Source organism: Triturus cristatus, chromosome 7 (genome assembly GCF_964204655.1).
Source record: "Triturus cristatus chromosome 7, aTriCri1.1, whole genome shotgun sequence".
NCBI classification, from domain to species: domain Eukaryota; kingdom Metazoa; phylum Chordata; class Amphibia; order Caudata; family Salamandridae; genus Triturus; species Triturus cristatus.
The window spans coordinates 749022109-749037572 of record NC_140590.1 but is presented as its reverse complement, the minus strand read 5'-3'; the positions used below and the strand labels follow the sequence as shown (position 1 = coordinate 749037572).

Genomic DNA, 15464 nt, shown 5'->3' with positions numbered 1-15464 from the left:
TGCAGGGAGGATGGGTGGGTCGGTAAGGAAACTGTGGTTAGATAAGGCGTTACCGAAGGTCAGTAACTTGTCCATCTGATAGAGACATCTAGCTGCAGAATAATTACCTTTGAACAGATACCCAAGCAATAACATTCCCGGAGGTGGGACTGTGGAAAGGTTTACACCAAGAAATCCTGCAGATAGAACGGCCAAAAAATGCCTTCCCTGTGGACCTGAGAGTCCAGGCAGTAGTGTCTGGCGAACGTGTGCAAGGATGCCAACGTGGCTGCTTGGCAGATATCGTAACCAGAACACCACTCTGAAGAGACGTGGTTGTTTCCTTCACCCTGGTAAAATGGGCTTTAAGGCCTTCAGGAAGTTGTTTCTTCTTTGAGGCTTAGCATATATTTATACAGAGGATGACCCAGTGTGAAATGGTTCTCTTCTGAACAGTGCGCTCCTTCTTTGCTCTAACGTACCTGTAGGTAAGTAGGATCTGATCTTGATGTAATGTTGTTTCTGACTAGTCTGACTAAGATCCTGCTAATCAGGACCCCAGTCTCTCTGCTTTCTCTCCCTAAATTGGTTCAGTAAGTACTTAAGTACATCCCAGATTGGACACTGGTGTAGACGTATCAGTCCCTTGTATATGGTATTAAAGGTACCCAGGGCATAGGTACCCCAGGGGTCCCCATGGGCTGAAGCATTCATTATGCCATCAATGGGAGACCACTCAATCTGCAACTACAGGCCTGCCATTGCCATTGCACCACTTACAAAAGATATAGGATTCCCTATATCTAAGGTCACTGCACTTAAAACCTATAAGTCACCCCTAAAGCTGGCCTTTCAATCCTGAAGGCAGGGTGCTCGGTTCTAAGTGTGAGGGTGCCCCTGCATGAGCAGGACAACCCTACAACCAATGAAGTCCATTCTCCCGGTTTTTAAGTGAGACAGCCATATGACATATAGAGGGGGACCACTACATTACGCGGTGACCATCTCGAAACTGGCTGCAACTAATCCTGTCATGTTTTGTATCAAACAGGTTGGAATCATGCCGTGTGGGAGGTATGATTCCATGCACCGTAAAGCTCCTTTGGGAGGTCCTCGGTGCTCCCGGTACCAGTGTTCCAGACCCGGACAGTAAGCTAGGGCTGCTGCTCGCCCTAGAAATGTTTCTGACCTACTGCTCCTGAGCCAAGCTCGGTCAGGGGAAGGAAGAACAATAGGGACCACCTCCAAGACAGGATTAGTGTATTGGGGCTGGGTGGGAGCACTTGCCAGTGCCACATAGTATGCGTGCAGGGCACACCTGGTGCCTTCCATCCATAGTCCATCCATAGTCCAGTTCAAACCAGTTCAGGGAGCGAATGGCTCCAACTCTGGCGCGAAACTGGACAAAGTTTAGGGGAGTACCCTTCCCCTTGTCCAGCCCCTGCTTTGGGAGGGACCCCTGAATCATCCCAACCCTTTCCTTAGGGTATTTAACGGCTTACCTGTGGGTGGGTTTGAAGATTTGTCGTGGGACAAGATTCATTTCAGACACCACTTATCCTTCGCTGATCTTCACTCTGGGCATCAAGGCTGCAACTGGGAAGACTCCTGCTGCTCCTGATCTCATCGCTCTGCTCGTCTGCTGCAACGTCCGTGCCTGTGCACCATACAGGAACCTTCCAATGCCTGTGGGCATCAAAGACACATGAAGGAATCTCCCTTGAAGTGAAGGAGTCACTTCTCAACATCCGCAGCCACCACAACTAAACTGACCAGTCTGCCTATCCTGAGCTTCCACAGACTCCGAAAGGCTCTGCAACACAGGTGGTGGTTCTTCACATCCCTCTAGGCCTTCTCTGTCCTCTCACCAAGTTTGAGGCCAGTATCCCTCGTCGGAGCAACAGGAAATGAACCCCTGTGCACAGCGTTGACTTGCAGTTGCAAAGGCTTGTTGGCTTCCTAACATCAAGCTCTTCGGGCTCCAAGTAGCCCCAACCTCAAACATCTTCAGTGGCCGAGATCTACATCCTCACTGCATATCTTGCATCGATGGATTGCATCTTTTGGTGAGCTGCTCAAGGTCCTCTTGCGACTCCGGTGCCACCGGCCTGTGGGTCCTCTTGAGGGTCATCTTTGAATTCTTTAGGCTCCCCTGATTGCTATGGCCTGCCCTGACTCCCCTGCTTGTGGTGAGTCTCCTGGACCTTGCTGGTCTCGACATTGCACCTTCTTTGCTTTCCACGTTTTTTGCAGTTGTCAAGGCTTGTTGGTGCTCCTGACAGACACCGACCCCTCCAATCTCGACATTCGACCTGAGACAGTTTGTGAACAACTCCTGGTCTTACACAGCGTCGCCTGATCCTCACAGCTGTAGCTCCAAGGTCACTGTCAACTCTCCTGCAGCACAATTGGAAAGACAAAAGGCGGCTGACCAAAAGCTCAGCACCTCAGTTTCTTAAATGAACAAATGCATAAAATGTCTGTGCAAACACATCCGGAGTACGCCGCTCTTTTACTCCACTGGAAACTAGATAGATAGATTCAAAAGAAGAAGGACGGTGCACCAGGATGAAGTTAGAAGATTCCGAGTGTATTCCAAAATATATTCTTTATTGAATTTTCAATTTAAAATTTGGACATCAGCCAACGCGTTTTGTTCCATTAGGAACTTCGTCAGGGCAGAAGTGTCTTTGTCTTGGTCCACTCAATCAGTGTCCGACAATCAAATGGTTCCAAAATTGCAACATATTCATTAAGAGCCTGGGTTCAAAAATCGTAAACACGTTCAGCTTACCACAGGCTACCAAGTAGATTGATTCGTCTGGAGAGTAAAACCCAGGTCTTTCGTATTAACCATCACTTTTCACTTCAAAATATAAAAGAATCCAAAGGCCAAAGTGATAGCCAATATTCCTTATCAGTCTCTACGCTCATGGTAGCAGTACCAGTCCCTCATCCGGACTCACAATGTCGACACTGATAAGGAATATTGGCTGTTACTTATATTTTGAAGTGAAAAGTGAAGGTTAATACGAAGGACCTGGGTTTTACTCTCCAGACGAATTGATCTACTTGGAAGCCTGAGGTATGCTGAATGTGTTTACGATTTTTGAACCCAGGCTCTTAATGAATATGTTGCAATTGGGGAACCATTTGATTGTCGGACACTGATTGAGTGGACCAAGACAAAGACACTTCTGCCCTGACGAAGTTCCTTAAGGAACGAAACGCGTTGGCTGATGTCCAAATTTTAAATTGAAAATTCAATAAAGAATATCATTTGGAATACACTCGGAATCTTCCGACTTCATCCTGGTGCACCGTCCTTCTTCTTTTGAAATTCTCCAGCAGCACCCGACATTGGTGCGCATTTGTCTACTGTGCCTCCTGGTCACTTCCAAGTGGCACAGACTCTGTCCCCTCTACTTTCAGGTACTTCTCGACTTAAATCCACCTTTGGGTTCCACCAGACCCTTTCTCCTTCTCCAGCAGTGGCATCTTTCTGAAGTCCTCCATTGAGTTCGAAGGGCGGTTTCCGATGCTACTTCACACCTATGCCCCCTGCTCCCCTGGGGCGGGTATCCTGGTTCCTAAGGTATCCACGGGCAGGTGGCTCTCCAACCCTTTGTCTTCCACAGGGTTTCTTCAGGGTCCAAAGAGAAGGGTCCTTCTTTAAAATTGCAACCACGACTTACCCATTGACTTTCATTGATCCCGCGGTCGAGTTTCCACTGTGCACACAGCCTCCATGGGACTCCTGGTTACTTACCTTGGGTGGTTCATTGGATACCCGGCACTTCTACGTCTTCTGGGTATAGTTTTGACTTGAATTGTGGTTTGCATACCACTGTTTTAGTATATGGTTTGTCTCCCCCTGGTGACCGCTGTGTATTACTTGCTACTTACCTGGTTCTATTGAAAAGTATTGTGTGTATCTCTGGCTAGGAGATACCTATTTGTGTTAGTGAGTGTTATATATTAAATATATATTTTTGTAAATGCACTGTGTGGTTCTTTTTCACTTTATCTACATCAATAAGATTATGTTCTGGTAAAACAAGCTTCGTTACACTCCTTCTGGACTAAGCCTGACGGCTGCTCTCCACAGCTAGCACTTTGAGAGCTTTCTAAGGTTGTCTAAGACCACTAAAATCACAATAAGGGTTGTCTGAGTTGGTGCAAGGTGCCCACTTACATAAGTGTACACCATATACCAAGTCAGCTTCTCACAGTACCCTATAAAGAGTTGGTTGTCCACCCGGAACCTTTTAGTGCTGTCAAGGCAGCACGATAACGCTCCTTTAAGGTCCAGATAGTGGAGAAGCTCCACTTCACTGGAAGTATGTGGAGGTGCATAGAAGGTGGGCAGAGTAACAGATTGACTCAGATGGAAAGATGTTACCACCTTGGGCAGAAAGGAAGCACTAGTGTGGAGCACTACTTTGTCTGGAAAGATGGTCAGGTAAGGAGGCTGAGATGACAGTGCTTGCAGTTCGCTCACCCTTCTGGCAGAAGGTATTGACACCAGAAAGGCTGTCTTGACAGATAGCAGCTGTATTGGACAATTGTGCAGAGGCTCAGACGATGCATACATTAAAAAGGCAAGGACCAAGTTAAGGTCCCACTGGGGCACAATAAAAGGAGTAGGTGGGAACAGATGGGCAAGCCCCTACAAAAATCTCTGTAAAAGAGGTGATTTAAAAAGTGATGGCTGATGTGGCAGCCGCAGAAAAACAGACATGGCAGAAAAGTAGCCCTTCAGAGTGCCCAGGGCAGAGCCCTGCAGGGCCAAGGAGAGAATAAAACGAAGAATATCTGATAAGGAGGCAAAGTAAGGGTCAACAGACCATTCTGTACAGTATTTACAAACATTTTGTCATCGTGGAGGGACACCTGGCTACCAGAATAACCTCACAGACTTCGGCAGAAGGGTCAAAAGCTGTCTACTGTCGCTGCCCATTTCCACACAAGGAGGCAGAGGTCAGACAGGTTTGGGCAGGGTTGATCAGAGGATCGCTGCTCACTTTTAGGAGCTTGGGATTTCAGACTCCCAGTGCCCCCCCTGGAGCCACAAGAATGACTTTGGCCCGGTTGCTCCTTGTCTTCTTGAGCACTCTGGGCAGGTGTGGTATAGGCGAAAAGGCGTACAGGAGGACTGTGCTCTACTCACGATGAAAAGCGTCACCAAGTGAGAGTCACCTTTGAAACTCCAATGTGCTAAACCGCTGACATTGCACGTTCTGTTTAGAGGCAAACAGATCTAACCAATGCTCTCCCCACTGTTAAAAGAGACATTGCACCACCTCCGTATGGAGATGCCACTCATGATCCGTTAGGCATCGGCGGCTGAGTGAATCCGCTCTGGTATTCAGAGAGACAACTATATGTTGAACCACCAGGGAAGTGCCCTGTTGTTTTAGCCAAGTCCAGAGATGCAGGGCCTCTTGACAGAGAGTCCATGACTACACTCTGCTCTGCTTATTGCAGTACCACATGGCAGTAGTGTTGTCTGTGACCACCTGAGTTAGCTTCCCCTCGAGGGATGGTAAAAAGTCTTTCAGTGCCAATCGGATCACATGCAGCTCCAACAGGTTGGTATGGTGCTTGGCTTCCGCCAGAGCCCAGAATCCTCTGATCTCCACCTCTCCCAGATAGGCACCCCATTCCAGAAGGGATGCATCTGTCACTACTGTGAGATGTGGTTGGGGAAGCGAGAGGTGTCTGCCTCTGACCCAATTGTATTTTTTCAGCTACCACTCCAGGTCGTTCACTGTGCCTTCTGATATCTGAACTAGGTCGGTGAGATTTCCACTATGCTGTGCCCACTGGAACCTCAGGTCCCACTGCCATCTGGCATGGTCCACTAACAGTATGCAGGAGGCCATGAGGCCCAACAGCCTCGGAGTCATTTTCACCAATATCTTGGATAGATACGGAAACATCAGTATCATAGCTTGAATATCCTGGACTCGCCATTTAAGAGGATAGCCCAAAACTGCTCTGTGTCCAGAACCACTCCTATGAAAGGGAGCATCGGAGAGGGAGTACGATGTGACTTTGGGCATTTTGACAGTGAATACCAGTGAATGCTGAAGATTTGCCGTAGCCTAGAGGTGGGAGACAACTGCTTGGGACAAGCTTGCATTCAACAATCAGTTGTTGAGTTGGGTAATGACTGGAACCCCTCATCTCTGCAAATGGGCTGCAATGACCGCCATTGTGAACACACGAGGGGCACCGGTGAGGCCGAAGGGGAGCATGGCAAACTGAAAGTGATTGTGGCCCATGGCAAACCGCAGGTAGCGCTGATGGGCAGGCAGGACAGGAATATGGAAATAGGTGTCCTGCAAGTCCAGCGCTACCATCCAGTCTCTCAGGTCCAGAGCAGACAGGACCTGAGCAAGAGTGAGCATCCTGTACTTCTACTTTTTGAGGAAGTAGTTGAGGGCCCTGAGGTCTAGGATGGACAAAGGCCCCTGTCCTTCTTCGGAACCAGAAAGGAGCAGGAATAACAACCACAGCCTATTTCTGGCATCACCCAAGTCCTCATACCAGTTCAGGTCTTGATTGGTGTGGGGGATTTGTAAGGGATCCTGCTTCCACTCCCAATCATCATTATCCATTCCAAGCCCTTCAGAATAGCGCAGGTTGAATGACATTGAGCCGCACGGATCCGTCGGCATCGGTTTCGCCGTCATTGGATGCCCGACCAGATCCGTGTAGTCTGGAATGCAGATGAGGGAGGCATCGCCGGTGACGCCGAGGCCTTTGGCATCGGACTAGTCACCGAGGATGGTCGCTGAGATGCAACACCAGCACCAGACCGGATCGAGGAACTGATCCAAGAGGAGGCTGTGGTGTCCACGCCGGAGGCTCAGAACCCACAGGATCTCCTTCAGCTGAGCCTGCGGGCCTGAAGTCAAGGTGGCAGGGTCAGGCTATCCAAATATGGCACACATGGCTTCATACACTTCTTTTAGTTGGGTGGGCGTCGCTCCTGGCCCCAGAAAGAGAAGGAAATGCTGAGGCGACCCAGGCATCTGCTCCACAGACTGGGGCCTCAAATGCCAAGGCTCCTCCATCGCGACTTGTGACGGATGGGGCAGAGCCAAAGCACGCTCTGACTTCTTGTGCTTTTTATGGTGCTTCTTACCTAACTTCGATGAATTTGAGGAAGAAGACTTCAATCCCTCGGAGCGGTGCTTGGACCTTCCTCTCGACTGGGACAGGAAGTGAGATTGATGAGGCGACCTCCGTGGTGGCTTATGCCAGGGCCCACAATTAGCTTTAAGGAGCACTCCATCAAACCGAGGCCAGAGAACATATCGGAATTATACCAGAGAAAAACCGATGAAGAACCATCCACCTCAAAATTATTCAGCCCAAGATTATCTAAAAAAAACAGGAATCAAAGGTATTGGAGATAGAAGAAATTCCCATTTTCAACCTCTCTGATAGAATTTTGACAGATGAGGAACAGGAAGTTCTTAGGAAAGGGTTTAGTTTTGTTCCCACTGCTCCACCAAACAAGTTTGAGCTAGAAAAAGATATGAGGAGCTTTTTTAGAAAAATTAGACTAAACGGTTTTTTTTTAGATAAGACGTGTGAACCAGCTTACAATAGGACAGGTTTTAAACTGATATCTACCTTTACCCCAAATTTGAACCAAGTGAACAAAAATGTAGATCTGTTTGAGAAAATAGTAGAGATAGAAATAAAAAATAGTTTTGAAATGAATTCTAATCAAAACAATAATCTCCAATTGAGTCAGAGGAAGGCTCTAAAAACATTACAAGAGTGCAGTCAAATCACGATCAAACCCGCCGATAAGGGGGGGGTTGTCATTTTCAATACCATTGATTATGAAAATAACATGAGGTCACTTTTGAATGTACCAGATCACTATATACGGGCCTCCTCTAGAATGATTGATGTACTAAGAAGAGAAGTAGCTAACATGTTAAACAAAGGCAGAGAGGAAGAGCTGATATGCGACAATGAATATAAGTTTCTTTTCAATAACAATCCTATTATCCCCGCAATTTATGGCCTTCCAAAAATACACAAAAGTCAAACTAATCCACCAATGAGACCAATTGTTAGTAGTTTGGGCTCCCTTTTGGAGCCACTGAGCAAATACGTGGACTTTTTTCTAAGGCCAATTGTCCAGAGACAGAAATCATATTTAAAGTACACAGCTCATGCCATTACAATTTTTGAGGGACAGGGCTTCGACAGGGTGACCCAATTTTAGGTCACCCTGGACATCGAAGCCCTATATACAAATATCCCACAAGATGATACGATTAAGGTTATGGCATCTATATTACAAGAAGAAGATCTCAGCGAGGGTCTTCAGAGTTTCATCTTGAGCTGCATCAGGATGGTCCTAAAAAATAACATCTTTTTGTTTAAGGATGAACTCTACAAACAAATTAAAGGGACCAGTATGGGGGCCACATGTGCCCCCAGTCTGGCTTGCCTTTATGTGGGCCATTTTGAGGAAAGACATATATACAATGAAATGGCACCCTACTATGAGAATGTCTTCCACTGGCACCGTTCCATAGATGATATCATCTTCGTCTGGAACGGTGCCAGAGAGGATCTGGCTACCTTTTTGGAATGGCTGAACTTGGGCGATGATAATTTGAAATTTACAGCTAATGTCAGCGATATCAGTGTAGATTTTTGGGATATTAGATTAGAAGATGCACAAGGTCAGTTGGAGGTTGAGCTTTTTTTTCGAAGCCAACTGATAAAAACACCCTCTTGCAGTATAACAGCAATCATCCCCGGTCACAAAAAGATAATATCCCCTTCGGGGAATTTTTAAGGCTGCGCCGAAATTGTACCAGCCTCACAGATTTCTACCATCACGCCGAGATAATGCAAAAGAAATTAAAAGATAGAGGTTATCTCAAAAGACTAATCAGACATTCCCTAAAACGTGCGAGGTTCTATGACAGGGACTATCTTCTTGATATGAACAAAGAGAAAAAAGATATATATCTTTAGAAAGAATTGTCTTTGTTAGCCAGTACTCAGGTTTGAGTAATAAAATTAAAAATATAATCAATCGGAATTGGAAGATTCTAAATAATGGACTTCCCAGATCCCTAGCCAAGCCTCTCTTTTCATTTAGGCGTAATAAAACTATCAAGAATGCCTTGGTGAAAACTTACAAAAAAACAGATAATAACATTCAACATACTCTACAAAATCAAAAGGCTGTAGGCAATCATAAATGCGGTACTTGTTCCATTTGTCCAAATTGTATTGAAGGTAAAACCCTTAAATTCAATGAGAGAACATTAACTACAAAGACACTGAACAACTGTCGGAGCAAGAATGTCGTATACATGCTGATCTGCCCATGTGGCCAAGGCTACGTGGGCGAGACCAGTAGGGAATTACGTCTTAGACTTTTGGAACATCGGTCAGCCTTGAAAAATAATAAGGAAAATGCGCCAATGACAGATCATTTTTTGAAATTCAAGCATCAATATAACCAGTTCAAATGGTATATTTTGGAGAAGGTGTTTGTAAGCAGGAAGGGAGGCAGCTTGAAGAACAAGTTACTAACCTTCGGTAACGATGTATCTGTAAGAAACATTAGTTAGTTAGATTCCTCACCTTAGAATATCCCCAGGCGTCAGACTGGATCCGGAAGATTTTTCGTCAGCAATACCCCTTGCGCGTCGCTAGGCGTCGTCTGCGGCTCCGCGTCCGTCGTCGGCGTCGTGCGCCGGGATGACGTCGTCGGAGTACTTAGACGCCGCCCTCGCGCGCTGACGTCAGTTCTTGTACATAGCCTTCCGCGCCAGGAACGCAGAGCCATGCAAAGACCGACACTGGTGCCAAAAATAAAATCTAGGGGCCTGAAAGGACAACCTTAACCCTAGATGTCAGTTCGCAGAACGGGGAGGATGGGAGGGTCGGTGAGGAATCTAACTAACTAATGTTTCTTACAGATACATCGTTACCGAAGGTTAGTAACTTGTTCATCTGAAAGAAACACGTTAGTTAGATTCCTCACCTTAGAATAGATACCCAAGCAATACCATCCCCGGTGGTGGGTCTGCGAACCAAGATCACACCAGAAAGTCCTGGAGGACAGAACGGCCAAAGAAGCCATCCCTCCGGACTTGGCTGTCAAGGCAATAATGCCTGGCAAACGTGTGTAGCGAAGCCCACGTCGCCGCCTGACAGATGTCCTGCAAAGGGACTCCCCGTCCCAAGGCAGTAGTAGCCGCTGTGGCCCGAGTAGAATGGGCGCGCAGCCCAACAGGAGGGTCCTTTTTAGCCAAGGAATAGCAGATTTTGATACACAAAACGACCCACCGAGAGATGGTACGTTTGTGCACAGCTTTCCCCTTCTTAGCGCCCACGTACCCAACAAAAAGCTGGTCGTCCACCCGGAACTGTTTTGTGCGGTCCAGATAGAAGGAGAGCGCACGTTTTGGGTCCAGACGGTGGAGCCTCTCTTCCTCTTTGGAAGGATGCGGAGGCGGAAAGAAGGTGGGCAAGGTGACAGACTGCCCAAGGTGAAATGGAGTCACCACTTTAGGAAGAAAGGAGGGACGAGGCCGAAGGACAACCTTGTCCGGATGAACAGATAGAAAAGGAGGCTTTGAAGATAAAGCCTGGAGCTCACTCACCCGTCTAGCCGAGGTGATGGCTACCAGAAAAGCAGTCTTTAGAGTTAGAAGACGAAGAGGGCAATTGTGAAGAGGCTCGAAGGGAGCGCACATCAGGAATGTCAATACCAGATTCAAGTCCCACTGAGGCATTACAAAAGGGACAGGAGGGAACGTGTGTGTAATGCCTTTGAGAAAGCGTGTAACCACAGGGGACTTGAAAAGAGAAGGCTGATCAGGAAGCCGCAAGAAGGCGGAGATGGCAGCAAGATAACCTTTCAGGGTGCCCAGGGCAGAGCCCTGCCGGGCCAGAGAAAGAAGAAAGAGGAGAACCTCAGAAAGAGGGGCGGAAAGGGGATCCACAGCCTTTGCTGTGCACCATGCCACAAATTTGTTCCACCGGCAGGCGTATACCGACTTTGTGGAGGGACGCCTGGCTGCCAGAATGATATCACAGACTTCAGGAGGCAAGTCAAATGGCATCAACTGCCGCCGCTCAATCTCCACGCATGAAGGTGGAGGCTGGACAGGTTCGGGTGGAGGACCGTCCCCTGCTGCTGCGACAGAAGATCCTCCCGAAGGGGCAGACGTATCGGGGGATCGGTCAACAGACTGAGTAGCTCGGGATACCAGTATCTTCGTGCCCAATCCGGAGCCACCAAGATGACTTGGGCCCGGTCGTGCCTGATCTTCTTCAGCACTCTGGGCAGAAGTGGTATAGGCGGAAAGGCGTACAACAGACCGCAACTCCACTCGTGACGAAAAGCGTCGCCGAGCGAGTGCCGCCTTGGAAATTCCAACGCGCAGAACTGCTGACATTGCGCGTTCTCTTCGGTGGCGAATAGATCTAACCAAGGCTCTCCCCACTGCTGAAAGAGGCCTTGCACCACTTCGGAGTTCAGACGCCATTCGTGATCCATCATGCACCGGCGGCTGAGTTCGTCTGCTCTGGCGTTCAGAGAGCCCGCCAGATGTTGAACCACCAGGGTGACGCCCTGGTGTTCCAGCCATGTCCAGAGGCGCAGAGCCTCCTGACAAAGGGTCCACGACCCCACCCCGCCCTGTTTGTTGCAGTACCACATGGCGGTGGTGTTGTCCGTGAACACCTGCACGACACTTCCCCTGACAGAGGGAAGGAAGGCTTTCAGTGCAAGCCGGATCGCTCTCAACTCCAACAGGTTGATGTGGAGACGAGACTCCGCCGGAGACCAGAGGCCTCTGATCTCCGCCTCTCCCATATGGCCACCCCATCCCAAGAGGGACGCATCCGTCACTACGACATGCTCCGGTTGGGGAAGGGAGAGGCTCTTGCCCTTGACCCACTCGCGGTCCGTGAGCCACCACTGCAACTGCTGTGCAGTACCCTCCGAGATCAAGACATGGTCGGACAGGTTGCCGTGATGCTGGGCCCACTGAAACTTCAGGTCCCACTGCAGAGCCCGCATGCGCCGCCTGGCGTGATGCACTAGTAGGATGCAGGAGGCCATCAGCCCCAGAAGCCGCAACACTAACCTGACCGAAACCCGGGATAGAGGCCGAAAGATGGGAATCAGGGCCTGTATATCCCGGACCCGCTGTTCCGGTGGATGGACCCGGAACTGCGCCGAATCGAGAACCGCTCCGATGAAGAGGAGCTTCTGAGACGGACTCAAGTGTGACTTCGGCACGTTGATGGAAAACCCCAGCAAATGCAGGAGATCCGCCGTAGTCTGGAGGTGGGAGACGACTGCCTGGGGCGAGCCCGCCTTCAACAACCAGTCGTCGAGATAGGGGAAGACTGGGACCCCTGATCTGCGCAGATGAGCTGCGACCACCGCCATCACTTTCGTGAACACCCGAGGGGCACTGGTGAGGCCGAAGGGGAGCACGGTAAACTGAAAGTGCTCTTGGCCCACCGTGAACCGCAGGTAACGCCGGTGGGCCGGCAGGACGGGGATATGGAAATATGCGTCCTGCAAGTCCAACGCTACCATCCAGTCTCCAGGGTCTAGGGCAGCTAAAACCTGAGCCAACGTTAGCATCTTGAACCTTTCCTTTCGGAGGAAGGCATTGACGTTCCGGAGGTCCAAGATAGGGCGCAGGCCCCCCTTGCCCTTCTTGGGAACCAGAAAGTAGTGGGAATAACAACCACGACCTACTTCTGGACTCGGAACGCGCTCGACGGCCCCCTTGGCCAAGAGAGCCGAAACTTCCTCGCGGAGAAGATCCAAATGATCCCCCGAGATACGGTGGTGCTGCGGTGGCATGGCTGGAGGGGTCGTCTCGAAGGGGAGGGAGTAGCCCCTTCGGACGATTTGCAGCACCCACCTGTCCGATGTTATGGACCGCCAGTGGAGCAGGTGATGGCGAACTCTGCCGCCCACTGGCGTGGTATGGGCCTGAAAGCTCGGACTAGGAAGGCTTTGAGGCGGATGCTGCCGGGGTGGATGTGGGCTGACCACGTCGGCCTCCATTTCCGCCACGGCGGAAGCCACGTCCACGACCGCGCGCAGGTTGGTTCTGCGGCTGGTGGCTTTGCGAACGTGAGGAGGCGCCCCTTCCTTGGCCACGAAAGGGGCGAAAAGCGGAGGTGTGCGCCCGCGGAGCCGAGAGGCCCAAGGACTTGGCCGTAGCCCGGGAGTCCTTAAAGCGGTTCAGCGCACTGTCCGCCTTCTCACCAAACAGGCGAGTGCCATCAAAGGGCATGTCCATGAGGGTGTTCTGGACATCCCCGGAAAATGACGTGGACCGCATCCAGGCGTGGCGGCGGAGCGCCACCGTGGTGGAAATCGCCCGACCTAGCGAGTCCGTGGTGTCAAGCCCACATCTTATGGCGTGCCGTGCTGCATCCCTCCCATCGGCCAGAGCCTGGGTAAGACGCGTCCGGACCTCCTCCGGACACAGGGGCAACACGTCCTCCACCGTATCCCACAGGGAATGGGAATAACGGTCCAAGAGACAGGCGGTATTTAAAGACCGCAGGCCCAAACTAAGGGACGAGAACAGTTTCTTGCCAAACTGCTCGAGTCTCTTGGAATCCCGGTCCGGCGGAGCGGTCGGGAAGGAGGATTGGGAAGTAGAGGCCTGGATAACCAGACTCTCGGGGGTGGGGTGTTGGGACAGGAAGCTGGGGTCGCCCGGAGCAGGGCGGTGGCGCCTGGCAACGTTCCTATCCACAGGAGGAACTGTGGAGGGCTTGGACCAGGTGCCCTGCAGAACGTCAGTGAGGGCCTCGTTAAACGGCAGCAGAGGCTCAGTGGAGCTTGCTGAGGTTTGAAGCACCTCAGTGAGGATGTTGGTCCTCACAGCCACGGCAGGCAACTCGAGCCCAAGGGCCTCAGCCGCCTTGCGCAGCACCACAGAAAATGCTGCACCCTCCTCCGAAGCCACGGTCGGAGGAGAAGTGAATCCAGCGTCTGGCGAGGTGTCCAGCCCGCTGGCCTCCCCCAGTTCATCTGCCCAGTCCTGAGAAAGCTGTGACTGAACAGCCAGAGGGTCCTCGAACCCCTCCCAGTCGCCCCCTTCTTCCGATTCCTGATAAACAGGAGGAATGATCGGAACCGGACTGTAGAGATGGTAGGTCTCTAGCGGCGTCGGATGCGGCGTCGGCGGACGCCGTGCCGGCGTCGGGTCCGGATGAGGGCTAAACTGGGGCGTCGGCGTCACAGGCGTCGGCGTCGGCGGCGCCGGTGACGGCGTCGGTGGTTCAGGCGTCGGCGCCGGTGGAGGAGTGACAAGGTCAACCGGCGTCGACTGGGGCCCAGGCATGGGCCCCGCGGGGACCTGCGGCGTCGAGACCGGAGTCGTCGACGGCGCCGGGGCCGGAGCCGCCGGCACGCGAGGTCGCCCAGTCGAGCCCGCGGGGCCCGAAGGCGCGCCAGCGGGCGTCGACGGCGGGGCCAGGCTCCTCATGGCCGAGAGGAAGGCACTGATCTCCGCCGGCGCCGCGTCAGCCCCAGGGACCGGAAGGTATGGGGGCGGACGCGGCACCTGCGGCTCCGCCGGAGCCGCGGGGGTGGAACCACTTGGACCCTCGGCCGAGTCGCGCGACCGGCGAGGGGAGTCCGAAGAGCGATGTCGCCTCTTGGACTTCTTTGAGTGTTTGGACTTACCCGACGACTTGGAGCCCGACGATCGATGGTGGCGTCGGCTAGGGCTCCGCGAGCGATCCTTGGACCTCCTCCTGGACCGGGATCGCGCACGACGCGGAGCCGAGTGGCGAAGCTCGAGAAGCTTGCGGGACCGCTCCCGCCTAGCCTTCGAAGTCAAGGCCTGACAGTCGTTGCACGACTCCGCGTCGTGGTCGAGGCCTAAGCAGTAGAGGCACCGGCGGTGGTGATCGGTCACCGACATCAGTCGATGACAATCCTCACAAGCCTTGAACCCAGGCATCCTACCGGCACCAGATGTCGACAGACAAGGATCAAAAATGATCAAAAAGATTTAGTCAAAAAAAGACTAAAAGGGGTAGCTCTCCCGGATCTGCGCTTACTGGCGCGGAAAAAAGAAGAACTGACGTCAGCGCGCGAGGGCGGCGTCTAAGTACTCCGACGACGTCATCCCGGCGCACGACGCCGACGACGGACGCGGAGCCGCAGACGACGCCTAGCGACGCGCAAGGGGTATTGCTGACGAAAAATCTTCCGGATCCAGTCTGACGCCTGGGGATATTCTAAGGTGAGGAATCTAACTAACGTGTTTCTTTCAGATCGCTATTAGAAAAATGAGGGAGCAATGGTATATGTGCCATTTAGACACAATAGAAAAGGGTATGAACACAAAGGAAGATTGGATGAAAATTATAGCCACTCAATGAATAGGAAAGGATCAGTAGGTCTTGTTTCTAGAATTTTATTCTGTAATTAT

General features: G+C 51.2%; 1 protein-coding gene across 2 annotated transcripts in view; it reads right to left on the bottom strand.

The window, feature by feature from the left end:
- Positions 1-15464, bottom strand: part of DNAH17 (dynein axonemal heavy chain 17) — a 14992541-nt gene that overhangs the window by 8581713 nt on the left and 6395364 nt on the right. The window lies entirely within an intron of this gene.